The 26,534-nt window shown below is 43.9% G+C and overlaps 1 pseudogene; it reads right to left on the bottom strand.

Annotated features, from left to right (window-relative positions):
- Positions 1–977: 977 nt before the first annotated feature.
- Positions 978–1,753, bottom strand: LOC122202740 (annotated as a pseudogene).
- Between the last annotated feature and the right edge of the window lie 24,781 nt (positions 1,754–26,534).

The following is a 26,534-nucleotide window of genomic DNA, read 5'->3' as shown; positions in this document are numbered from 1 at the left end:
GATTTGCTAGCAGCTGTTCTAACTCTTTCCCAAACCCTAGGCCAGCTCTTCCTTTTGTAGCTGACTTTCCTTACAGTGTATCAGATTAATTAAAAAGCATCCTATCTAACATTCGATATCACTCTCTGTTGAAAAATTTTTGAAAGGATGTTCGAATCATTTTTGCCTTTAAGGTGATTTGGGTACGTGCCATCCAATTTAGAATTAGTCGGCAATTGTATGAATTCCTCGGAGTATGTATTCATACTTGTGTAGTGAGAAAAATCTAGCCAAAGTGGTGTTTTTCCATAAAGTGAAAAATTTTTAATGAAATCTAGCTATGAAAAAAAGTGGCATAATATTAAATTTTGTAGATAATTAAACGTTTATTCAAATTTTCAGTTGTCTTGTTAAAGCCACCCTCATTTCATAGGCTGCTGAAAAATTCCTCCACAGGTTTTGCACAGAACTTCAAATACCATGGAACAAATATAGAGAGCACAAAAAAAGCATCTTCCTTGCTTGGTAGGTAAGGCCTTTCCAAGAGAAGTTACTACATTGTCATCAGAGTGACACGAAATAGAGAGCCTGAGAGGTCTTTGATGTTTTGCCCACTTTGGCCGTTGAACAAAACCCCAAATGACTTACATTTCTTTCTTCTTCCTTGGTAGCACTTGGGTTGTGGTTTTAATTGAGGATGAGATGGGGAGCTCCTCTGTTAGTTGAACAGAATGTCTTCTTCAACGGTTCAATGCATCTATTTAGCTCTCTTTGCATATAACGAAGAGCCATATGACCAATCATCTTCAAGGAGAAGGCATCTAATATTGAACAGTTCTGCATTTCAGATGTCATGCTAGTGCCATAGTTTTTGTTTTTGTTTTTGTTTTTACAAAGCAGACAATCTTTATTCACAATTGGGATGGCAGAGGGGAGGTACCCTCAGGTCAGTCCAAAAGCAGAGATACTGGGTGGAGCAGATGGTGCAGGGCAAGGACTCAGCACTCGTCCTCACCCAGTAGGGCGTTAAGGGTTTCGGGCAGCCAGGCTGGACCCTGGAGCTGAAGTTGGGGTGTCCTCATCCCCTCCCCCTCCTCATCCACATCTCGGTCCTCCTCTCCCTCCTCCTCACAGGAGCTGCTTAGCTCTTCTTCTTCCTCCTCCTCCTCGTCACCTGCTGGCCCCACCCTGCCCTGCAAAACCACCAGCTCTGTGGTCTCCAGATGGGACTCCCAGTTGCCCTTCTGTTCACTGTAGCCTGGTGGCTGAAAACACAGGTGGAGGCAGCCATCCAGTGCCAGACGCAGGAGGCTATTGGCTGCTCTGTACACATCATTCCGGGCTGCCTTGGCTGTCATATAACCACGTTTCTCTGCCCGGGCTTCACAGATGTCCCAGGCACACCAGGGATGTTCTGTTGAGGGATCTCTGGCCTCTGGGTGGCGCAGGTGAGGCAGGACCTGCACAGGGATTCGAGAGGCCAGATAGCCCACTGTGGTGTATGGCTCCTGGATTTGGGCAATGGGGTAGATCCCCGCCAACAGCTGCAACTGCCTGGGCAGAGGGAGGGGAATATGATGAGTCCAGGGCAGTCACAGAGCTTCACAGAGGGGGTGATAAAGTAGGTTTGAAAGTATCGGGTATGGCCAGGGGTTCTGGAGACACTCACGACCTACCGCCCCACCAGCCCGTTGATCAGCGAGGATTTTCCCACATTTGGGAAACCCATACAGCCAATGGTCACCACTCTGTCTTTGCAGCTCTCCCGGGTTGGGCAGGTAAGTTGAGGAAGTCCCAAATATATGAGCCCAATATTTTAAAAATTGTTTTACAGATGAGGCAACTGGGGAATTTAAGTATTGTATCCAGTTACCCAGAGCTAGTAAGAGGGAGTATCGGCAGCAGACCCACACATTGTGCAGATAACCACATACTCATATAGTTACCTTGATTTTTTTTTATCAGTTTTTAAATAATAATTTTGCTATTGCTGGTGTTAAAAACTACTCTATCATTAGTTATAGTAATGTCACCATTTTTCCCTTGGATTTTTTTGAGGATGAACACATTGACCGTAAATTATAATAGTTCTGCCACGTTCTTCTCACTCTTTGTCCTTTTTTTTATTATTTTAGTTAGGTTCTGAAAAGCAATGTGACACAAAAGGCATAGTAATGGGTCTCTTTTTATATTTCCTAGCCTTAACGCAAATATTTTTAATATTTAACCATTAAGAATGGTATTTGATATAGGACTTTGGGAGACTAGCTTTATCACATCTAAGAAGACTCTTATTCCAATGTTGCTGTTCTAAACATATATTAGTGTTGAATTTTGTGAATGCTTCATATGATTTTTTTTCCATGTGTTCATGTACATTTCTTCAGAGGCTGTAGAACTACAGCCTCCAATCCAGAAAATTCTAATATTTGGCCCTGAAAGCCTTTTCCAGTTTTAAATAGAGATTGACAAATGTGATCTGGGGTTCACCTAGTTAGAATGCTCTACAGGAAAAAAAAGCAAAACTTTGTGACATTTCATTCCATATTCCATGTGGTTTTAACTAACATTTTACCTTAGCAAGCAGCTCTTGTTTATTTTTACATGTCCGGTTGGTAAAAACAAAAGTAGAACGATAAACTTCTTTCCCCCTTCTTTGAACTGTTTGTAGCAGCGGCAGTGTGAGAGCCATCAAGATGAAATTAGATTGTGTGTGGTTGTGTCTCCTGACATACTCCTAGCCTCTTGAAAGCCCCCTGCACACTGGAAGCCACGCAGTCTGGGAAACCAATACCAGATTTTTTGATGTTGGAATCCGTCTCCCTCCTCCAGATGCCTCCAACTCTGGAAATATGGGGCCAACCTGTCTCTGAAAAATTGAGCTTTTTAGAAGTTTCAAGGACAAAGGTTTAACTCTTGTGGTGGCTCCAAACCGCAAATGCTTTCGCATGTGAGTTGTTCATGTTTGACATTTGGGCTCAGAGAAAAATAGTTTCCACTCGCCGTGGCTCTGGGTGGCAGAAGTCCCAGTTCCAGTTCTGGCTGCGTCATGTCGTGCCTCTTGACCTTGCTTACCTCTTCTGTAATAGGAAGCAATTGAACTCTATAATGTGCTGACATCCAGGTTCCATTTCTAGGAACCATGGGGTGCTGACAGCTTTTATGTCTCTTCCTGTCTTTCCCGTTGGCCTGCTTAGGCCTCTCCAAGGACGTCTGAGTACAAGTACAATCACAGTCACTTATCCTATGTTGAAGATAACTGTGCCCATCAATCCAGGTTGGACCACACAGTAGATGTGAGGATAATGGATAAGTCATGACTCTTTTATTTGCATGTGAAAGAATGCGCTCAAAGTTGCTTAAGCAAAAATAGGCTGGTGTAATGGAAAGTCCAGGGAGCAGGCAGTCTTCACACACAACTGGATCCAGGTTCAAAGAATTGTGTCAGAACGAGTCCCTCTCCTCTTCTCCCTGCCTCCTGGCTCAGTTCTCCTCCACATTGGCTGCATCCTTAGGCAGCTTTCCCCACACCAGCTTTAGCTTGCATTAGACCCTTGGTATAAAATCCTTTTCCCAATAGTCTCACCCAAAGTCTTGAGCAGTCTCTTGTTTCTGCTTGTCAGTCATGGCTATGTCAGTCAGGGTCTCACCAGGAAATAGGAATGGGATGATTTGAGGAGAGTTGAATGAAAGGACTATTCTCAAACTATAGGCAGTGTGTAGGAAAACTACAGGGAACTCTGGGGTCATAACACTGAGGTCTTATTATTATTCCTAGGCTTGAAAACAGAAAAGGGCTGTCTGCCAGGAGTTATGACCTTTGGTTAACAGTTGCAGTGAACCCAGGTGAATACATAGCTTACTCTTGAACTCCTTCCTCCTCCTTCTTTCTTTATTTTTCTTTTTTAAATTAATTTTTTAAGGTTTATTTATTTTTGAGAGAGAGAGATAGAGAGACAGAGCATGAGCAGGGGAGGGGCAGAGAGAGGGAGACACAGAATCGGAAGCAGGTTGCAGGCTCTGAGCTGTCAGCACGGAGCCAGACGCAGGGCTCCAACTCATGAACCGCAAGATCATGACCTGAGCTGAAACTGGACGCTTAACTGACTGAGCCACCCAGGCACGCCATCTCCTTCTTTCTTGCACAAAGCAGGGTGCAGAGGGATGGAGAGTGGACTCAGGAGTCAAATGGGATATCCATCCTATGCTCATTTTTTAATCAATCCCCATAACCAGTGGAAAATAGTGTCTGATTGGTCAGACCTGAGTCCATGCTCATCCTTGGAGCTGAGGACGAGGTCAGGCTGAACTTGAAATGAACTAAGTGTGTGTGTGTATGTGCGTGCGCGTCTGCACACACACACATGCGCATGTGTGCACATGCAGGCTTATGTTTGCTCAGCAAAAACCAAGGTGAGTTGCCAGAATAAGAGGGAGCAGAGTATAGGCTGGCAAAATTAGCAGGAGACCACCATGGAGCAAATGCATTTCTGGCACTTGTTCTAATCTCAGAGAGCCAATATCTTCCCTTGGCCTTTTCCTCCTGGGACCTGAGTGAGGCTTGATTGGCAGAGGTGGTCTTGGCTGCTGAGGATCTGTCTCTTCACCTTACACGGATTTGGTGATGATCTCCAGACAAAAGTCAGCCCCCTGTGCAAAGTTCCTTGAAAAACATGCTTCACATGCTGATGGGCTGGTCTGACCAGGGCTTCAATTTGAGTTGACCTTTGGCTCCCCGTCTACTGCCTCTAAGCCTTGCTCATTCCAGGTCAGTGTGTGCTGTCCTTTTCCCTGTCCCTTGAGACACAACTCCAGTTCCTTTTCTTCATCTGCAATGCCAAACTCAGCCAACAGTTTTCCCCTCTGTTTTGCATTCCATGTGTTATTTCCCATTTCAGGTGCTCAGATCCAGAATTCCAACAGCTTGCAATAAAGCCAATTTTTTTTTGAGCTAATTGCCCTAGAATACTTTTCTGCTGCAAGGTGGAATTCTAGGGACTCCAGCTCTAGACAGCTCCCCCCACTGCCTGCCTACACACACACACACACACACACACACACACACACACACACACACACAGATTGTGCACTTTCCCAGTGCTCAGTAGAGTGAATCATTACAGTCTACACAGCAGTCATTTGGTGAACAAAAGTACTTAGAATTGTGGTCACAGTAGAGCGACACGCGAGGAAGAGCAAAGTGGGAGGGAGAGAAGACCAAGGGGGGAAATACTCAGTGTAATTCTGAGCTTTGCTGGAGTAGTGTCTTCAAACTCTAAACCAGAACGGTCCCCAGAAACTCAACTCTGTCCTCCTTCTCATCCCCTCTTCTCCCTGCCCCAAGAGAGGAATAAATGGGAATTGTGCACTTAAAATGACAAGGAAAACAGAGATGTATTTTCTCAGGAAGACAGCAAAATGCCTGTCACTGTTTACATGAGGCACTGATCATGTGTCTTTAGTAGAGTCATAAATATTTTTCCTGGGAGGGAGTGTAAGCACTCACACTGCACTTGTTGCTATGGCAGCTGGGCAATTTTAAATACCTAGAAATAGCAAGTCATTGGTTCATTGGGTCTCCTTTTTTTTCAGGGCCAGCAGCAATTTCTGTTCTTTCCCAAGGATTTTTTTCTTTGCCATTGGAGGCCTCCCTTAGGCTGTCCCTCTCTTGGTTTCCCTGAGACTATGATAGTCTATCCATATAAGGAGAAGTCGATCCTTGCTAAGCCCATGAAGCATTGTGACTTTGGGTGGGTAACCTAATTGTTCTTGCCTCAGTTGCCGTATTTGTGACGTGGGGAAAATAATTGCACCTCATTGTTGTGAATATTGAGTGGGATAATGCAAGTAAGTGCAGAGCACTGTGCTTGGCATTAGAAAATTTGGTTCTTCCTATTAAAAAGGAAAATAGGAATTAGGGGGCTTTATAGTAAGTGGCAGGAGTTCAGATGGGGTAAGCTGAGAAGGTTCTGTGATTAGACCTGAGAGCATAGGTGAGAGTGATTGGTCCTCCTCTGCCCCATCACTTCTCCTATTTCCTGATTTTTTAAAAAAATATTTATTTATTTTTGTGTGAGAGAGTCAGAGCATGAGGGGAAGAGGGGCAGAGAGAGAGGGAGACACAGAATCTGAAGCAGGCTCCAGGTTCTGAGCTGTGAGCACAGAGCTCGATGCAGGGCTTGAACTCATGGACCATGAGATCATGACCTGAGATGAAGTTGGACACCTAACCGACTGAGCCACCCAGGTGCCCCTCTATTTCCTGATCTCATGTCTTGGTTAACTCTTGCTTTTTTGGACTTCCACTCTGCCTGTTCTCTCCAACAGGATTGCTATGGTAGTAGTAGATGCCATGAGGACAAGGACTGTGGCTCTACTGACTCTTTGGGTCCTCCAAGGCCCCTGGCACAATGTTTTGTACAGAGTAAGTGCTCAAGAAGTATTTAGGGTTGTTACCTATGTGGAAAAGAGGGCATCCCAAGCAGGGGAAAATGCTGATCAACACCTGGCATTGGGAAGATTTTGGCCTCTCAGGGAAATTCTTTTCCAGTCTCCTGACTCCCGTTTTCCTTTGGTTGAGATTCAGTTCATCTATAGTTCAGGAACTTGTAGATTCAGTCAACTGGCCCCCCAGAAACCATTCAGGAAGAAGATTCCATGCTCCATGGTATTGCGTTTTCTGCATTGTAGGACTCAGCCCTAGTGGGGTACTGACCGGGAGAAAAATGGGAAAGGGGGACCTGAGCAGACATCAAAGGAGTACAAAGCTACACTCAGTCTTTCTTGTCTTTCTTTGCCTTTTGAAAATACATTATTTTTAGTAAGTAATGTATAAATTTGATCTTAATTGTGGAACTATTCAAGAAAATAGAGAAAAGTATCATTATATATATTGTTATATATAATATTCTATATGTATATACCAAACATTCTATATATTCATAAAGAAAAATATACCTTTGTGTTTTGTACATATTCTATTTAGTAAATGAGATTGTTCTGTATTTACTATCTTACAGCTTACTTTTTCTCCTTAGCTATCATAAAAATCTTATAGATTTTTCTGTCAGTACTCAATCTTTTTCTTAGTACTGTTGTTCCATAGTTTATTTAATTAACCATCTCCTAATGAAGATTTAGGTTGTTTTTAATTTTTCTGTATTGCAAAGAACAATGTAAAACATGAGTTGTTGTACACAGATACTTATTTGCTCTAAGACAAATACCTTGCGATAGAATTTCTGGGCCTTTAATTAAGTCTTATTTTGTACCTTTAAGTTTTTATTTTCTTCATAAAGTTTTGGAAATTTTTGTGGGCATTATTCTTAGCTAGTTTCATAATTATATTTCTATTGTAAACAGAATCTATTGTTCCATTATATTTTGTGATGGGATAGCTTTGGTGTGCAGGAAAGCTACTGATTTTTTTTTTTTTAATATTTGTTTGTTTGTTTAGTGAAAGTGGGTGGGCAGGGGGGCAGAAAGAGAGGGAAAAAGAGAATCCCAAGTAGGCTCTGCAACACCAGCACAGAGCTCTATACTGTGAATCATGAAATCATGACCTGAATGGAAATCAAGAATCGGATGCTTAATGAACTGAGCCACCCAGGTGCCCCCCAAAACTACTGATTTTTAAGTGCTGATATTCCTTTTGACTACTTTGATGGAGCTACTTCTGAATCCTAAAACTCTCTTAGATTTTCCAGTTCAGTCATCATATCATCTGCAAACAGTGAACTATCACTGTTTTCTAATACAAGCACTGTATTAGAAATAGCAGCACTGTTTTCTAATGCTTCTATTGCATTTTCTTATTGCATTTATGACACTATTTATGTGATTTTGGCTAACTTTTCGCTCTGTTTAACCTCATAGATGACATATCTTAAGGATAGTCAGGAGGATATAGATGTACTGCTCTTTCGTGGAACTTCTGAGGAACAGTTATTTCTGCCATGAGAAATGGTTTGGTGATGACAGGAAAACACATAGGGCTAGATTCCAAGTGAGATGTAATGGGAAAAAAAGATTGGAATGTTCTTTGAGTTGAAGAGCCATCTAAAGGTTGCCAACGACATCCACTAACCAAAAACCAGGCGGCCCTTATGGATGTGGCTATAGGCTTTTTACAAGTTTTTGTCTTGTGGCAAGTTTTGTCCTTGTGATTGGAAAGGAGGTTTCCAGACTTAATGTAGGCTCTTGCTGGGTCCCACCCAGATAGACCCAGACAGATAACCATCATTTACACCTGTGAAGATGACAGTGTGAGATGCTCCTGACCTTGCTATGGTGAGACGTATGTTTTGGCTATACTGAGGACTGTTTTTCCTGATCCATCCACCTCCATTCTGATCAGTGGCCTACATTGTAAGGTAATGTCAAAGACTGGCAGTTTTAACAATGGAACAAAATAAGCTGATGGGATATATATCTAATCTACAAACTTTGATCTCTTTTGCACAAATCTCTGAATTATGGATTTAACCAAACTAATGGTGTGGTAGTAGGAGTGGAAGCTGACCAATGGGGAATTATCAGAGACATACTATAGAAATCAATATAATGAGGATCAGAAATTCTTGAGTATTGATGTGACCAAATTCAGTAGTCTTTCATCAGATCTTTGAGGGAGACTGTACCTCATATATCCTTGTGTTTCAGTGGTCATGAATCACCTATTGCAGAAGGCTTCAAGTCACAGCTCCCTTTGGAAAGAGATTTTAGAGTTGCTCTGCCTCAGTGGAAGTTGGATTCTAACGTAATGCTTTAATTTTCATGATTTTAGACTCCTCCCCTCCTTCTCTTAAAAAAAAAAAAAAAATTTCGCCAAGAAATCCCTCCCCTGGAGTTCAGGGATAACAAGGAAGTTGCTGAACTTCAAGTGAAAACCTGAGACTTTAATGAAGTAGATTTTCTCATCTTCCTTCCTCTTCCCTCAAGAAAACTTCAAACTTTGGAACTCAGAATGGAACTGAAGGGCCTTGGGTAAATGTGCACAAAGATGAAATGACAATGTAGGCATCCTGGCTCAGGAACAGACGATCGTAATGATATTGCTTCTGTGTGTGTTCCCCTCTCTCTCTCATGTTCATTTCTTTCTGAGTAATGTTTTGGGCCCAGTGGAGAAGCTCATGATGTTTTTTGGTAGCTGAAATGAGGCTAAAGGAATGAAGTTCTGCCAACTAAAGTTTGGGAGGAAAATGCTTAGTAGCTGCTGGGACATAGCCAGTTCCTGGGAAAGAGGTTGTGTAACCAGAAAAGGAACTCAGTAGTTTGTACAGCAGTGGATGGATCTCGAGCGTAGGTCCCAGCACTTTGGTGGACACTGGGGAGATTCTGGTTTGAAAACTGGTCAGAAATAAGTTTCTACTGGACTGTAAGCTCCATGAGGGCAAAACTGCTGTCCTCTTGGCCAGGGCATCTCAAATGTCTTGGCCACAAATATGTGCTTGGAAAATCAATTGAGTAAGTCCAAAGGGGAGAAATTAGAGTGATACAGTAGATACCTCTGACACCTGTGTCACATCTCCTCCTCTCCCTCTGAATCATCGGCAGGTGCCTGGGAAATTTTAGACTCACTCCATGATACGCAGTATGCATGTCTTTCCTGCAAAGTATGATGTGTCTTCCTGCATTCTGCCTTGGGTCTGCTCTCAGGTCACCAGGGTTTGCATTGTCATGCAGTGCAAACTAGAGGTAGGGTAATGTTAATGTTTTTGGGGTGTTAGGAGGACTGACACTAGCCAATGAGGTCTGGGAGCTGGTGGATATACGTTGGCAGATAAAGTCTCCTGTGTTTAAATGGACAACTGTGAGAGATACCCTGTAGGTGTGGAAGAGAGTCCCAGTTGCTCAGGACAGTGACCTCAGTGATACACCATGACACTGGTTTTTCCTCCTTCGCTATCCTGTTTTTCTACCTCCCTCACTCTTGCTTCCCGAGATCATCTGCCAAATAAAACACTTGCACCCTAGCCCTTGGCTCTCACTCTGCTTTGGAAGAAACCCTAACTAAGACAAGTTTGTAGGAGAGGGGGGCATAAACTTTTGTTTTTCCAAATGGGTCTTCCCATGATTTCAGTCTTGCTCATGTTCCACTATGAGCCACATTGGTGGCATCCTAACTATTAGGGATTTAGAGGATTAGCCCTGGGTCTGGCTGCTTGGGTTCACTACCTATAAGCTGTGTGACCCTGGAATTGGTCCTTAAAAAGATTAATAAAGTGCCTCATTTTCTTTTTCTGTAAAATAAAGATAATAACAGTGCATAACTACCATGGTGACTATTCAAATGCAGTGAGAGCATGTTTGTGAAACTCTTCGGCACCATTCTGGCACATGTTAAGTGCTCAGCCATGCTAGCTTCCCCGAGGACAGTCACTTCTCATGTGATGCTACTTTCAATCTTTTATAAACTGTGGCTGTCTGTGTATACCTATTATCCCTCTACCTCAAGTGTGAGTTTCTGAGGACTGGAACCTGTGGCTTTTCCATATTAATGCGCCCTGCTGTCCATCATTGTGACTTAAACAGAGTAGGCATCCAGTGGCGTTATATGAATGAAAGAATGTCCTTGCTGTTATTGGCAGCGATTTGAATAGGAGTAGCCTATTCTCAAAACCTGGATGTCTGGAATCACTGTACTGTCCTTCGGAAGCAAAGACTGACCTCCCACGGCAAGGACTTTGGAGTATATTTTCCAGAAACATCATCATTATTGGATGGCATTTGTAACTGATTGAGTCATTCAGAGTAGGAATTTATTTTTTCCTCTCTACTAGGGCTATCCAATAGAACTTCCTTTGATGCTGGGAATGTTTTTTCTGCTTTCTAATGCAGTAGCCACCAGACACATGTGGCTCTTGAGCACTTGAAATGTGATTGAGAAACTGAACTTTAAATTTTATTTGCTTTTAAATAATTTGAATATAAAGAGCCACACATGATTAGGATCCACGGTCCTGGCCAAATAGTGCAGTACTCTGTGGTTCCAGCACCTAGCCCGTGCCTGGGGTTGGTGCTGACATGTTTGCTCAGGGAAAGAGTGAGTGCTTGTTAAACCCTTATCTTTCCATATCTATTCTCTTCTTTTTTGGAAAATGTTTATTTATTTATTTTTGAGAGACAGAGAGAGTGCAAGTTGGGGAGGGGCAGAGAGAATGGGGGACAGAGGATCTAAAGTGGGCTCTGTGCTGACAGCAGAGAGCCCGATGCGAGGCTCAAACTCTCCAACCGCGAGATTATGACCTGAGCCACCCAGGCACCCCAATATCTGTTCTCTTTGCCTTCCCCAACTGCCCTGTGAAGAAGCAGAGTAGAGCGATTATTTCTTACAGGTGGTGATGGTGATGATACCACTGTCTGTGCTCCTACCATCACCACTACTCCTAGTAACGATAGCAACAATGGACAGGTGTTGAGTTACTCCAGTCATGTGTTAGGTAATTTAGACGTCCTGTCTTCTTATTTATTCCTCATAATGACTCCATGAGGTGGTCTCTTATTTTGGACTTCCCCTTGTATTAGTCTTCTAGGGCTGCCATTACATAATACCACAGACTGGGGGCTCACTTAACAGAAGCTTATGTTCTCACAGTTCTAGAAGCTGGAAGTCCAAGATTGAGGTGTCAGCAGGTTTGGAATCTCCTGAGGCCTACTTTCTGTGCATGGATGTGCTCTCACTGTGTTTTCACATGGCCTTTCCTCTGTGTGTCTTTTCCTCTTATAAGGGCACCAGTCAGACTGGATTAGGGCCCATGCTAACAACCTCATTTTAACTTAATCTCTTCTTGAAAGGCCCTGTCTCCAAATATAGTCACATTCTGAGGTACTAGGGTGCTAGGACTTCAACATATGAATTTGGAGAGGACACAATTCATCCCACTACACCCAAAAGAAGTCTCTGAGACAAGGATTGGGTGCAGGTAGCTCATTTGGAAAGCATAATTGAGTTTCTTTAAGGGAAAGTAAGACCTGTAGAAAAGCCCATGAAAGGGGTGCTTATGAATAGGTTTCTGAACCTCAGTCCTGCTGGAGAACACATGTCAGAACTGCCTGACCAGAGTCTGGAGAGGCTGGCGCATTGAGCCATAGACTCTGCATGGGACATACTCTCTAGATTTTGGAGTTGCCTCTGTCTCTGGAAAGCAGGCTCTTTTGATGCAAGAGAAAGCCCTCCAGCAGATACAGAAGAGATCAGATGTTTAAGGTGGAAAGCTGTCAGCTTCAGCTGGAAACTCAGCTGTGCCAAGGGGAAGTAGGGAGAGGGATGGGCAGAATGTCAGCTGCACCTGCTACAGGAACGTATGGTTATTATCCCTATTTTCCAGATGAGCACACAGAGAGAGTTGAGTAACCAATAGTAAATGACGGGACTTGAGTTTGGATTTAGTTTATTTAATTGAAAAACCCCAAATCTTAGCTATCACATTAATGAAACTCATTCATTGATTGGATAGACATTTGTTGGGCCTCTTGTATATGCACATATGCCAGTGCCAGGGATATAGCGATGGGCAAGACATAGATCTGTACTTACCCAGAATTAGTCAGTGGCAGACCTGGGATGCTAACCCAGGTCTTCGGACTCCTGGCACAGTGTTCTTTGCTCTCTCTGAGCAGAGCCATGGGACTCATGGGTGAGTTCAATGCCTCGGCTATTCACGTTCCTATTTGACTCTCCCTTCTCAATCTTAGAGATCAGTCCCTTGGTTGGCATGAAACATGTCAGCTCTTTAGCTTTGTTCCAAACAAAGGCCCCTTGGGAGATGAAGCAAGAATGTATGTGAGATTTATCACCAGGATTTGTTTTCTCCAACTCATCCACGTTTGCTCTCTCCCCTCACGTTGCCTCCTGCACACGCAGGCGTTACCAGGTGCCATGGTCTTTGCGCTCTACAGTCTGGGACGTGGCCCTGGTGAACATAGTCAGGATGCCTGAGACGCACACGAGACACGGGCCTCCACCTGCCACGCTCTCCATCCTCATGGATGAAGTGGGAACAGAGGGACAGAATCCAGCAGTCTCCATGAATTGCTTGGCAGGAAAAGGAAGCATCTCCTTCCAGGTTTGAGGTTTTTGTTTTTTGTTTTTTTAATTCAAGTTTATTTATTCCAGAGTAGCAAGAATATGAAATCCATATGACAACCTGTGTTTGCGTAGCTCCTAACTTTGTAAGTCTAAAGTGATCAATATGGTTGTCTGTGCCGACATTTCTGTCTCTGGCTGGCAAATCCTTATTTTTTGCCCTTCAACTGTGCATTCACTTACAATACCTCATTTGAGTTTTACAAAAGCCTTACAAAGTAGTGAGAACAGACATTGTCTTCCATTTACAGTGCGGAAAGTGGGGTTGAAGGAGATGAACAGTTTCTCTAGTTCACAAGGTTTGGGGGAAGAAAAATTAAATTATCAATGTGAAAGGATGTCAGTGGAAGGTGAAAACATCATGCAGATATTATTGTTCTCAGTGTGACAAATCTCTTTAGTGACAGAGCTGGAATCAGAAGGCATGCTTTTTGACTTCCTGAACAGCACTGTGATTCTGCTGCTATGTGATGGTTGCTTTTACTGAGGTCTCTTGGGCTATAGAAGGGACCTAAGTACCTCCCAGGTCAATGTGGAAAATCCTGATGTGAAGCGAGTCTTACTGGGTGTTCTGGCTACTACTGCTCCAGAGCTCCAAATCTCGTGGAGTAAAACAGTGACCATTTTATTAAGCTTATAGTTTCTGTGGGTCAGAAATCCCAAAAGGGCACACAGTGGGAATGACTTGAATCTGCTTGATGATGTCTGGGGCCTCTACCGGGGAGGACTCTACTGCTGGAAGCTGGGACGTCCTTAGGACTCTTGTACGTGACTCGTGCTTGGAGTAGGAAGACCAGGACTGCCAGTCTTGTACGTGGCTTCTCCCAGGGGTTGGGGCTTCCTCACAGGCTGGCTGTTCCAGGGTGGCTTTCTTACATAGCAGCTCAGGGCTCCAAGCACAGGCATTTCACTGGACAAGGCAGAGGCTGAGTTGGCTTTTCGCTTCTGCCATACTCTTTTGCTGACAAGGGACCCACGAGCCCAGCCAACAAGGAGAGAGGACACAGACCTTACTTCTTAATGACAGGACTATCAAGGTCACATTGTAGATGACCTTGTAGGATGAAAGATATCATCACCTCCATTTTTGTAAAATGCAATTTGCCACGCCTGGTTTCAACTTATTTGTTTGTTGCCCTATATCTTAATTTATTTTTTTAAAAAAGTTCTGGAGTCACGTGTTTATGTACAGTGTTTCCATCTTTCCCTGAAAAAATGTACATGTACAAAAGATCAGCAAACATATTAGCCTTGTGAACAAGAGACAAAACAGAAGCGTAATTCACACGTTTCTGACTTCACAAGGATGGCTATTTCTATAAAGATTAAATTGGTCATTGGGTAAATAAATAAGCCATTGCACCTATTTCTGGTAGCATCTATTAATGAGGCGATTCTAGATAGCTTTAAATGGTCTTCCAGACTGCAGCTAGGATGTAGATACACATTCAGCTGCACATGTGTTAAATGCACACCTATCATCCCTTCCCCTCGAATTGATAATGCAGGTCGATAATGTGTGAAACAGGTTGGTTGAAAATTATGTTACGGTGGTAACGGTATACACACAACGTTGCAGGGTGAGGGGTTTGTAGGGCAGTGGGTGTTTCAGAGAGACAGGGTGGAAGCAGTGTGTGGTGTTACACATAAAAGCAGCCAGTGGCTCAAGCACTTGTCGAGGCTTTGGTACTGACATGCACGTGTTCATAGGAGCGGACAGGAAACAGATTACCCAAGAATCTCTGGGAACGGGTTTTATATGGGACGAGTCTCTGGGAAAGGGGTTTTTATATAGGAAAAAAATCATCAAAGGAATGTGAGGTGGTTTTCCAAATTCCTCGTTGGTTATTCCGAAGGAAATACGGAGATGTCTTTGCCAGAGTGGCCCCAGCCTTTGTGTTCAGATTTTGAAGGCACCACTGATGTTCTGATTACTGCATCCACACAAGTGCACACACACGTCATGCTTAGTGTTTTGGAGTTAGGGTCACATTAGGTTTGTACTTAATTATGGTTTTGGTTTGCAGACGTGTGAGGCAAATAAAGGTAAGATTATAAAAGGATGCCTGCAAAATTTCTTCTCATTAAAAAAACTTCTCTCAACAGCTATTGAATACCTAGTGATTTCAAGACTCTCGGAGGGACATCAAGGTATTTGAGGCTTGAATCCTGCATTCTACTTGGGGAGACAAGATATAAAACATATAGTTTTGTATTGTTAACTGGGCATGTGTTTAAGAAACAAATAATGTTGCACACACAGTTTGTTTTAGTCGAGGAGGATGTGATCCCTGGTGGGGGGAGGCTGTCAGGTGCATATTCCCAGAAGAGATGGGGCCCAAAAGGAATTTGCTGGGGTGGTTAAGATTCAAAAGATGAGAGGGTGGACACATTCCCAATGAGCCCGAGGAAGCAGGGAATGAGATGTGGACAAAGGTGTGGAAGCAAGAATGGCGTGCGTGGGCTCTCCCTCCACCTGCAGCCAGTAATGACAGCTGAACTTGAAAAAGTATATCAGGGTCATCTTATAGAGGGCAGTTGGCTTTTTGGCCGTTTTCAAGAAGACGAGTTCAGAGCCAGAGCTGAGAACAACCCCACCCCGAAAATCGCAGCCATCTCGGAGGGCCACCTTTGATTTTATGACTGCTTACCAAGTGACAGCACTGATTAGGATACTTGAACCATCGTGTATGAATTCCTCAGATCAAATTAAAATCATTAATCTCCGGGACAAGCGCAGCAGAGGCTGAGTCTGTGTCTCTGCGTCTGAGTTAGAATCAGAGTAACTGGAGCTTCTGTAATGAACCTGGCTGCTTGGGGAGATGCTGTGTCCCAGGAGCCCAGGGCAAATTTTGTGCTGCTTGTAGCCCACGAGGGAAGGGGACAAAGTTGGCTTCTACCTGCACTCACTGCTGCCTGGCTGCTCAGGGGAGGCTCTGATCCTCTTTTAATCCGGTGGAGTCAGATTGGGGGCTGCTGCGGCAATGCTGGGAACACATCGGAGGGAGCCCATGTGGGGCAACACCAGGTGACACCGTGCTCGCCTTCCTGCTTACTATGGATGCTCAGGGATGCTTGTTAGCTGATCGGAAAAGTTCAGTGGCATCAGCACATCCTCAGCATTGGCAATGCAAAACACTATCAAACTTTCATTTCTTTGAACAAACAGCACAGAAGGGATGGGGAGTGAAGGGATGTTATTTAAAGGCAGCAATGATATGTAAGTTTTCTCTAGCAAAGCAAGGGAATGTATAATTTATTCCCTTAACAAATATTTATTGAGAACCTACGGTGCGGCAGGCACTGGATTAGGTGCCAAGGACACTATGGAGAACGAAACAGCATCCTGTGTTATGGAGCTCAGATGAGGGGGGAGAGTGGTTTGGAGGGACACATGGGGTGCTATGATACAGGAACTAGGTAGGCAGGTGAGGCTGCCTGGTAGAAGGGATGGGTGCTTCAAGAGGGCTTCCTGGAAGAGGTGTTATGGAAGCCGACACTTTAGAGTTCAAGCTAGACCAGCAAAGAGGGGAGGACAATTGTCAGCAGAGAGAACTACCTGTGCATAAGCCTGTTATAAGACTTGATAATTTCAGGAAACGAATGCAAACAAAAGTGTTACGTTTCCACTCTGCATACTCTTCTTAATTCATTTGTTTAGTCATTCATCCTGCACCCACGTGTCAAGGTGTAAGAGCAAGTGGACAAAACAGCTGAGACAAGAACAGGACCCGGCTCCTTTTGGTCTCTTCATTGGCCTCAGACCGCATGGGTTTTGGAGTTGAGCGCGTCTGTGCTTGAATTCTGATTTACTCTTGACACCTTCACGTCCTCGCAACATGCCCTTGAGCGTGTTACAACACATGCTCAGTCTCGGTCTTCACATCTGTAAAGTGGGGATACTGCTAACACCCACCCCACAGGGAGGTTTGGATAATTCAACGGAATATAACATATGTCTCTAAAATGAACGTCCCACTGCACGCTGACCTGGCTTGAGGTTATCCCAGTGTACTTTGTGCAGCCCCAGAGACTCCCCATGCAGAGTCTCGCCCAGCCCAGTCTCGCTTCCCTTCAATCTATAAGTTGTTGTGGGAGGGCCATGGAGAAGTGTCGAGGGGAGGGGTCAGCTGGGTGGTGTGGAGTAGACTTAGAGCATGGGCTAGGCGTCATGCCACTCCCCAACCTCCTAGCCCTTGACAGGGGCCATCAAATGCCCCCATGTGTTGGAGGATGAGGCGGTCAGCCCAAGGAAGCTCTGCCCCAGAGACTCTCCCAGTGCACAAACAGGGCCCTGTTTGTCCCATCTGCCCATTTGCCCGGGACCTCCCAGGCAGCAGCCCTTGTCTTCAGCTCGCTCCTGGTTTCAGCTGTCCCCTCTGTCCCTATTCCTCCACGGTGAGGCCTTTCCTGTCCTCTCCTGATAGTACTTAGTGGGCAACTGGGGAGCATCTCATCCACTAACGAAAAGAAAGCCTAGACTGACAGCAACTGAAAAATGTTTGCATATCACAGCCTGCAAAGGACACAGTTTCTGGCCTCTACTCTGCCTTGAGCAGCAGAGGAAAAGACAGACAGGAGTTGTTTTTGTTTTAAGAGCAGTTTGAATGCTGATTTCTGGCCACTTAGCCTCTTTACAAATGGAAGCTTCTTCCTACTTCCTTCCTCTTCCCCTTCATTTTCTTCCCTTATTTATCTTCTCTTTCCTCTCCAGGCCTTCCCACCATGTACCGCATTCCTTTTGGAATCATTGTCTTTGTATAACACGCTCCTGTTACCACTGGTGGCCTCTCCAACCCAACTTCCCTGAGCAGCATCCGCTGATCCATGTAGATATGACCTAGTGACGGTCCCTTATATTCTCCAGACCTGGGAATTTCATTTTGGTCACATCATGGAGATCTTTCCCCCAATAAGTAAAATTCTGCGATTCTTGTTGTTAGAATGTTAGTTTTCTAGATGCCTAGATATGGCACTGAAGCACAGTAAGATACGTCCATTTCCCCCACCAGAATGTCCAAATCAATAGGAACAATAGTTTCAAGGGCGGGTGAGGGTTCAGAGCCACCAGAACTGTCACATATTGCTTTTAGGAATGTAAATTGGTACTGCTTCTTTGGAAAACTTTGACAGTATTTTACTAATCTAGGAAATACTGGTATCTGCCTATCCTATGACACAGTACTTCTGTTCCTGAGAATAGAGAAATCTAGGAGAAAGGAGTGTGTATGCCCACCCAGAGATACGTACATGAATGTTCACAGCTTCTTAACTGATAATAGTCCCAAACTGAGAGCAACCCTAATACCCTCAACAGGAGAATACGTCAATAAATCAGTGTATTCATCGAACAGAATAATATGCAGCGATGAAAAAAGGATGAGTTACTGTCACATGAAGCAACGTGCTGAGTGAAAAAAGCCAGACCAAAAAAAGAAGACATTTTCATTTAGATAAAATTTGTAACAAGCATGCCTTGTCTATGATGATGGAGGTCAGAGAAGTGCTTTCCTTTGGGGGAAATACTGACACGGGGAGTGTGCAAAGGAGCCAGTTGGGTTGCAGCAAATATCATTTAGCTCAATCTGGGTGGCAGTGAATGGGTGTGTACATATGTAAAAATTGAGTTAAATACTGAAGATTTAGTCATAACTGACCACGTGTAAGTTTTACTTTATTTCAAGAGGAATAAAAGTATCTGGACGAAAAGAGTGAGACATGGGCTCACCCAGCCCTGCCGTTAGCTTAACATGATCATGGCCCCATCATTTCCTCTAGGGACCTCAGCATCAACTCTGAAGAACCACACCTGGATTCCACTGCTCTGTGGACACTCTGTGATGAGGTCCATGACAGCAGTGAAGACTGGGATCCATTGCCCCCTTTTATCTCCACTGACACACATCCCTCTTCCTCTGTCAGCCAAGGAAACCAGCCTCTTGGCATCTCACAGACATCATCCTTGGATGAGCAACTTCCAAATGCTTCTCCTTAGCCTGTGGGAATGTGGGCTTCATTTCTTAAGAGGCTGGGAAAGAATTCTCAATTAACCCAATTAGGTGACAGAGTTTTCTCTTGTCTTCTTAATTAATATGAACAATCAAATTAGAATGGTGACAAAAACTTGGCAACAATATTCCCACTGTACAGAGTGATCAACCATGTAGATATGTTTCTTTTGGAAATTTATTTATTTTGAGAGAGACAGCATGAGTTAGGGGAGGGGCAGGGAGAAGGAGAGGGAGAGAATCTCAAGCAGGGATTCTCAGTGCGGGGGACTGAGCCCACCAAGCTGTGAGCTCATGACCCGAGCTGTAAACAGGAGCTGGATGCTTAACCAACTGAGCCACCCAGGTGCCCCAGAGGTAGATATGTTCTTAAATGACATCATCATCTTCATTAGTATTTTGCCTATAAAATAAATAAAACAAATCATTAGCGTTCCGTTCCAGTAATGAAAGTGCTGGTATTCAGTACTCACACATGGTAATGCTGTCATAAATTGGCCCAAACAGTTTGGCAAGCAATTTGGAAATAATTATTAAAGGCCATAAAGGTGTTCATATCCTTGGGGTCAGTAAATCCTGCTTCTGGGAATCCATTTTTTTTTTAACGTTTATTTTTGAGACAGAGAGAGACAGAGCATGAACGGGGGAGGGTCAGAGAGGGAGGGAGACACAGAATCTGAAACAGGCTCCAGGCTCTGAGCCATCAGCACAGAGCCTGACGCAGGGCTTGACTCACGGACCGCGAAATCATGACCTGAGCCAAAGTCGGACGCTTAACCGACTGAGTCACCCAGGCGCCCCGGGAATCTATTTTTAAGAGAGTGTTCAAAGTACAGAACACAGATACTCTGTTCACCGAACGAAGACGGGGTGAGTTACCTCATGATGCTTCTCTGAACGTTTTGAATCCCACAGCTGCTCCCTGGTTCTCAAAGTGTGGTCCCTGGACCAGCAGCAACAGAATTACCTGGGGCCTTAACAGAAACACAAATTCCTGTGCTCCAGCCCAGACCTATCAATTCAGAAACTCTAGGGGTGGAGCCCAGCAGTTTGGGGTTTTAGAACACCTCCCAGGGGATGACGTTGTCTGTTCAAGTCTGAGAACCGCTGACCAGTCTGGTAGAGAGCCTCTGGGACCTGGACAAGAGCAGGTAAAGGGAGGGAGGGGGGAAGGAGGAGGATGTGCATCCTAATTCTGCACAGTCTGGGCTTCCCCTCCCCCTCAACTTATCCCTGGCACACAATTCATTAGGCACAGTTCTCCTTCTTGATTTCTTTGGCCAATTTTCAGAAGTTTCCAGCCACTGCCAATCTGTACAGCATCTGCTAAGGACACTAGATTGGACAAAATGGAGGGAAGAGGGACAGAAGAAACCTGTTTAATACATTTGTTTCCTCTTTGAGCTGCATACAGGCAGGGCAAAGATGACAGGGACCATTCCTCATCTCCCTGAAACGTGGCCTAATAAACACAATAATAAATTGTCACACATAGAGTTCCTTAAAAAGACAGCCTCCCTTGCTCCTCCTGCTTCCCTGGGTGGGAAGAGAGGGAAATTCTGCTGCAGGACAAACCCATCCTTCAGGTGAGCATGACCCAAGGGTGGTTCACGTGAGGGTCCTGCTCATTGGCTGGTGTAATCCATGGCCCTGCCATGTTTACACCCCACCCCGAGCCCGACTGCTTATGCACAGTACATTAGATGTGGCTGCGCGCTGACATGGACAAATTGGCAATTACAGCAGAAATAATGCTGCCCTGGACTTTTGTTCCTGAGCCCGTGCTTGTGGGAGATTTCCTCGGCAGGCTGCCATCTCCTGAGTCAGGTACTGCGCAAGATGCCTTCGATGCCTCTGGAACCTTTCCCACCTCTTTCCCAGGAAAAGAGCAGCCTTGGCAATTTGCCAGCTCTGTCTAGCTCATCCTCAGCCAGCTCAGCAGTTGGGGCTGCCACCACCCAGGTGCATCTTCCACAGGACCTGTGACGGGCAGGATCTGGGTTGGGTGTGCTCCATTCAGCCTGAGCAGCCTGGGCTGAAGATCTATCCATCCCACAAGTTAATTAACTTACGTTGGGCTCTATTTGCTTTGATAGTTACCAAATGGAAATGTCAGAATGAGCACATGGGTGTCTGTAAGTGCTGAATAACTGGGTGACAGGCTGGATCTTCCTGCAGTCATTAGGCATTGAAAAAATTCTCTTTGGTTTGCTCATGGGAACTTGATTCTCTACTGGGGCACGTAATGGTTCTTCTCCCCACCTAGTTCTGCAGAACTGATCTTCCTACGCACAATGGGAAAGGTTAAAGTCATCAGAACTGGACTTTTCATACAGGACTATATACATACATCACATGGAGACTCGTTAAGTGCAGACTTGAATTCGATAGTTCTGGAATGGGGCCCGAGGTTCTGCATTTTTAAGAAGGTCACAGGTGTTGTTGATGATGCTTGTTTGTGGACCACTATTTCGGTAGCAAGACTATAGAGCAGGGATGGCCAAACATGTGTACTTTGGAACCACATGGGGAACTTAGACAAATGTTGACATGTGTCCCACCTCCCAGAGATTGTGATAATTGGGTTAGGGTGTGCCCTAGACTTTGGAATTTTTAAGACTCTAGGTGATTGTAGTATGCATAACCAGTTGGGGCCCACGATTGATAAAATAAACAGCTGGCACCTGATAGACTCAGCAGCAGCTCAGTTAGCAAAGGAACCAGGTTGAGGGAAAATGTCACATCCTCTGATGGGGTGACAAACTAGGTTTGTCCTAGTTTCTCAAAGCTGGCTGGGCATCCAAATCACCTGGAAACGTGTTAGAAATTTGGAATGCAGAGCATCAACCCAGATTTACTGAATTTGAGTCTGAGGTAGGGCCTTGGAAATGTGTATTTTTTAACAGGCTCCTCAGGTACTTGGGAATAGCCAGCCCAGCATGGGTATCTGAGCTGAACTACCATCTCTCAAGGGCCTGCCACAGGGGGGCATTTATTAACCCCTCTAAGCCACCTACTGCTGCACATTATATATGTATTATTTGAAATAAAGTCTGCCCTGCTTCTACACATCTTCTAAAAATTCCATGTGCTGCTGTTCCTGTCCTGTAATATCTGTTAGTGGCTGGCCATAGCGCCTAAGACTCATGTGATTCCAGAACCCAACCATTGCTTCCTCTGGAGGACTTTTAACATCACCTTGGTCTGACCTTTACAGAAGAGGACACCATGGTCGTGCTAGGCAAAGTTGTGCCTGGAGTAGGGCTCTGGGCTCCACTATAAGGCGTGGTCCTCATGAACTTGTGTGCCCTCGAGAAGCAGGTTCCCTCTTTGTGAGATACCTTTTCTGGCTTTGAGAGCTAAAGCCCCTACTTGCTTTTTGTAGTTATATTTTTCTATCTCCTTTCTGTTCTTTTTACTTTCTGTGCCTGTCAGAGATAGTCAGTATTTAGAATAAACTCTCCTGGTCTATTGAGTAGAATTAAGGAATTTTAGAGGAGACAAGGCTCTTTGGGTATCCCCATCTCCTCTGGGCCTTGCTCCAAGCAAACTGAGCCCCTTAACATTCCTGATTGCACCACCTTGAGCCTTTATAGTCATGTGACATTTGCCAATGTTATTCCCCCTTTCCTTTGAGAATCAGCTTCTACTTCTGTCTTCTTATTCGGATCCTTCCCATCCTATAATATTATGCCAATTCTTCTTCCTCTGTGAAACTTGTCAGTGTGAAGAATGGGTGGGATCTGGTATTGGAAATGTAAGATGGTTCATTAGATAACTAATTGAGCTGTCTGGATTTTGTTCTGCTAAGTATGGAGCACCAGTGAGTTGGGAAATGATATGTTCAGAACCCTGAGTGATATTGAGAATAAAAGACAATAAATGGGGACCATTTATGATGCCACTGCAAAAATCCTAGTGAGAGATAGCCTCTCCCAGGGTAATACAAATGGAGAAAAGGGAATAAAAATGAATGAAATAAATTATTTCTCATCAAGAGGTAAGCAATTGTTTAGATATATTTAGTGATTTGACTCCCCACTTCCTAGGAGATAATGCACGTGAAAGTGCTTTCACAAACTACAAAGTGCTATGTGAAAATAGGATATTGCTATTACTAGCTCATTCCTTATCAGTTTATCTAAATCTTGGAAACACTATTAAATTTAATGATTATCAAAAAAGGTAGATAAAAACTGAAGCCATGGTATCTATAATATGATGACATGATATTTCAGCAAAAGAAGGTTACCCACATAACATATTTACTGTAAAGGCAACACAAATGTTAAGTCTGAAAATTCTGCTTCAAAATGGCATAAAAATGGAAATTTCTCAAGTGAGTCATTCTGCAGGACAGGCTGTTCCTTTTTGGCTGTTCTATTCAAGCTACTCTCCCATCTCAGAAGTTTAAAAATACATGTCTGAGTCCCAGTAGAGTCATCATCTATGGCTTGGTACACCAATTTGTGGTTTAGATCCAGGAAACAACTTGACTCACCTATTTCTCCATTGGGTTTTTAATAAAACATTTCTCAACATAAGCTTCTTTGTCCATGTGTTATTTCCAATGGGAAGGGAGATGAGTAGAACAGACTACCGTTAAAATCTAATGGGTTTCTCTCAGAAGCCAGATGTATTATTAATGTTCTAAGGGAAGAAAATCATGTCTTAATTCTCTTAGAATCCTTTAAAGATCCCAGCCCAATAACTGGATCAGAGTAGGTGATCAATACATATTTGTTAAATTACAGGCAATTGCTATGGTTTAAAAGTATTTGTCTACCTGCTAGTAAAGATACCAAAACATTCTGATTGACACATTCATACCTAAAGTATGTGTGAGATGTCTATCATGGGATTAGGGCTTAATTGTAGTGTTTGATTGAAACTAACAGAAATCTAACTGAAGATGGTCCAAACTTTTTAAAAAATTTATTCCTCTTTGTAATAGGACAGGGATATGTTGAGGAAAGTTGTTAGCTTTTAACCTTTTAGCTCTACTTGCTTCTGTGTTGGGTTTATTCTCCTGCTGGCTGTCTCCCTGTTATGGAAAGATGGCACTGGGAGCTCCAGGCCTGCCTTCTATAGGTTTTACCAACGTGGGGGGGGGGGGCGCCCAAAAAATGTTTCTACCACTTGTTTCAGCAATAGTCTCAGACTGACTTGAATTCATAGCCCATCCCTTAACCAGTCATTGTTACCAGGGGATATGAAACTGACCCCTGGATCTAAAGGACAAGGCCAATTCCACCAGAGCCCGTTGGGCTGAGTCCAGAGAGATAGTTCACAAAGACAATTGAAGTGCTGCTACTAAAAAGTAGAATCAATTCTGGACAGGAAAAGAAGTAGTAGATACCCATTTCAAGACTATTGACACATTCATTTGAAAAAAATCTCAGCCTTTAAGGTGCTTACGGTCTGGTGCAGTACTTACATAATTTATAGAGAGTACCACAAAATTAATCCACTTGTATTTCATTCATATTCCTGAATAGAATTCAGACATGCAAGTCTACTTTCACAGACTATTCTACTTTCACAGACTATTCAAATTCAAGGCATTTAGCGTAAAACTTTGCATCAGGGACTCCTCAATAAATGTTTGATCAAGTTGAAACACAACTTCTCTTAACAGTTAAAATACCTTCGCTTAATCTTAACTTCATCCTTCCCTCAATTAGGTGATTAAATGTCTTATTAAATTAGAAATCAGTAGTGCCTTCCTAAAAACCTTATGCAAACACATACATTCCTAAGGCATATTTTTCATGGCACTCATTCCTTAGAGTGTAATCTCTGCTGGTTACATGAGTAAGTTTATGTGCCTGTCAGGACACACTGAGCCTTTGAAGTCAGGGGATGCTCCTATTCTTTGATGCTGAAGCAGCACCATGGAATGAAAATAAGAAACCTATGTCTCCCAAGGAAGGGGCTACCACCATTGACATACAGATGTGATTTCTTGTGCTCAGCCTTGCTCTTTACTCAGCGCCTTAAGGTGGGATTCCTAGGAGCAGAGCCAGAGATAAGATTCCTGTGTAAGTGATTTCTTGAACAAATGCTCTCAGGTACAGCCTGAAAGAAGCAAGGGAAGCAGGAGAGGTCTGCAGAAGACTTAGACAAGGATGTGAGGGTCTAGCTTCAGTATGATGGTATAGGAGGCTGTGGAGTATGAGTAGCACCCCAGAGTTGTCCCGGGGGGGGGGCGGAATCAAGGGCACAACCTTTAATATGGCATATTATTCAGTCTGCAGACTTCTTCTCCTCCTCCATGGGAGATTGTTCCTTGAGTAACTTCCAAGGCATTGCTGGGGAAAGCAGTTCCTGTTGATGAGGATACTTCTTTTTTTTTTTTTTTTTTAATTTTTTTTAACGTTTATTTTTGAGACAGAGAGAGACAGAGCATGAACGGGGGAGGGGCAGAGAGAGGGAGACACAGAACTGGAAGGAGGCTCCAGGCTCTGAGCCATCAGCCCAGAGCCTGACGCGGGGCTCGAACTCACGGTCTGTGAGATCGTGACCTGAGCTGAAGTCGGACGCTCAACCGACTGAGCCACCCAGGCGCCCTGATGAGGATACTTCTTAATAGAAGGGTGGCCACTGTCTTTGAGTGCTGGAAGAAGGATGAAAGCACCAGCCTGTAGATCTGGATAAGGCTCCAAAGCTTTTGCTGTCATGGTGGTAAATCATAAATGTGTGGATGCGTGAGGTCAGTCTGGTAGACAGCTCATTTGGTTGCAGAGTCAGTTTGACCACAAACAAATTGTGCACACACACATTTGTGGCTATATGCCCACTGTAGAAGATTTTAGGGCTGCCTACCTCACTATGGTACATGATTGGCAGCATTGTATGTAAATTGTTATTTTACCAGGAACAATGGAATCATCGCCGTACCGCAACAAAAGTGCTTTCCCTTTGGAATGCTACTAAGACATCCCAAAGATTTTCATAATAGCTCTGCTTTTTAAAGGAGCGTTAGGTTGAGATTTATTTTCTAAATTTTGAGGTCATTATGACTATAGGAAACAACAGAGGTTATAATCCACCCTTAGGTCTTACTGTTTAGCGGGTCATTGGCATTTCTGAGCAGACAATGCAAGGAAAAAGGACAGTTTCCAGTTTCCAGTTTTCATCTAAGACTAGCTCCAGTTAATTAATTGGAGTGCATCATTCTATAGAAGGGCAGCTCCTAAGGAGAACAGATAATAACACATTTCATTTGCAGGAAAAGATTAAACGGGGCCATAATGGAAACATAGTCAGGAAATAGAAATGGAATTCTTTCTGACAAAGAATTCTAAACTGGCCCATGTTGGAGTTAGGGCCTATGGATACCTAGTTCTTTCTGGTGTTTTCTTTCTGTGTAAATGGGAATATCCAGAGACTTTCTCTAGCTGATTAAGCAGGTTTTTAAAATCGTGCTCCACATTGCGTTATAGTACCTGCAGTAGAGG

This window comes from Panthera leo, chromosome D2 (genome assembly GCF_018350215.1).
Source record: "Panthera leo isolate Ple1 chromosome D2, P.leo_Ple1_pat1.1, whole genome shotgun sequence".
Lineage (NCBI taxonomy): Eukaryota > Metazoa > Chordata > Mammalia > Carnivora > Felidae > Panthera > Panthera leo.
This window is presented reverse-complemented; position numbering and strand designations above follow the sequence as displayed.